General features: G+C 35.0%; 1 protein-coding gene across 1 annotated transcript in view; it reads right to left on the reverse strand.

The window, feature by feature from the left end:
- The window catches only part of LOC105623563 (elongation of very long chain fatty acids protein AAEL008004), a 48330-nt gene extending 47925 nt beyond the window's left edge, over nucleotides 1-405 (reverse strand). The window contains exon 1 of the mRNA XM_012204952.1: nucleotides 281-405. The gene's annotated coding sequence lies outside the window, so the exon portion shown is untranslated. The remainder of the gene's footprint in view (nucleotides 1-280) is intronic.
- Nucleotides 406-1410: the final 1005 nt, after the last annotated feature.

Below are 1410 nucleotides of genomic sequence, written 5' to 3' on the forward strand. Positions count from 1 at the left end.
TATATATATATATATATATATATATATATATTATGATATAACTTATCTAACATTAAATGTTTAGCATTAATATTTCTTTGTATCAATGTAACGATATAATAATAAAATCATATTACAATAATTTTATATACATTACATCTATTTAATCTTAATTATATATTATTATTTTCATAAAATCATTTAAATTATTGATTTTGTTATTATTGTCATTAAATGTTGATGAAACTGGATTAACATCAAGAGAATGATAATATCGAGAAAAAAATCTCAATATACTTACTAATTACCGCACGTTGATTGCGTCTCAAGTGATCGACGTTCGTCCAAAAATCGTAACACACACTACAATTGTGACACTTCGACGAAAGCGAAAGTGGTCTTCTTCTCTTCTTTTTTTTTCTTTCTCTCTTCTATCTCGATCGATCGTCGCTCTTGACCGTTCTCTCAACTTTCGTTTTACCGGAAGGGATCAGCACGATGGTGATGATGATCGGCGATAATTTGCGTGAAAAATCGCAGATCTGCGCTACTTCGACTTTCTCCGCGCGGGCGTTAGATTTCCTTTTCGACGAGATTTCAGGAGAAAATGATAAAAAAAAAGAAATTGAAAAAAAAAGGAAAGAAAAGAAAGGAAAAGAAGAGCGTTATCGACCGTGTCGATATCGAAGCGACGAATGCACTGCCGTCGTGCCAACTCGCGGACTGGTGGACGTAACGCCGATGCATAGCTTTTAACCGATTCGCCATATTGGTCCCTTCTCCTGCCTCTCTTTTACTCCATCTCTCTCTCTTTCTCTCTCTTTCCTTCTTTTTCCCTCCTTCCCGCTCACGTCCTCTGGATCTCGTCGTGCACGTCAAGATTATGGTTCACCTGCATACGACTTCTGACGTTACCGCGGCGTTCACCACATGACGTCAGCGCGACGACCAGACGATGATACCTAAAAGGCGGAGTCGGACTAAGAAGTGCGAACGAACGTAAACGAACGCAGTCAATTCAACGTGCTGTGAGCACGAACGAGCCTAAATTCACTTTAAGATAAACACGTCTCACCTTGCAGTTGCTGCAAATTCCTCACTCTAAAATTTCATAATTTTTCTTGACTTCTGGATAAAATTTCAAGATTTTTCTTGTTGTTTTCTTGTTTGTTTTTAATAATATTTTGATTTTTTGTATTTTCCTGATTTGCAAACCGTCAAATATTTTATTAAGATAATTTAACTTAGCAATATAACTTACTATTAATATGCTAACATTACTTGCATTTAATTGTTAAGTTAACAGTATTCCAAAACTGCGTATGATACGAATATTAAACTTTTTTAAAGCCAAGAATTTTAATTTTCCAGATAATTTCAGCAAAATTACCTGACTTTTCTCTAATTTCTCTGATCGTTGTCTCTGACATT

Source organism: Atta cephalotes (genome assembly GCF_000143395.1).
Source record: "Atta cephalotes unplaced genomic scaffold scaffold00059, whole genome shotgun sequence".
In the NCBI taxonomy this organism is placed as follows: domain Eukaryota; kingdom Metazoa; phylum Arthropoda; class Insecta; order Hymenoptera; family Formicidae; genus Atta; species Atta cephalotes.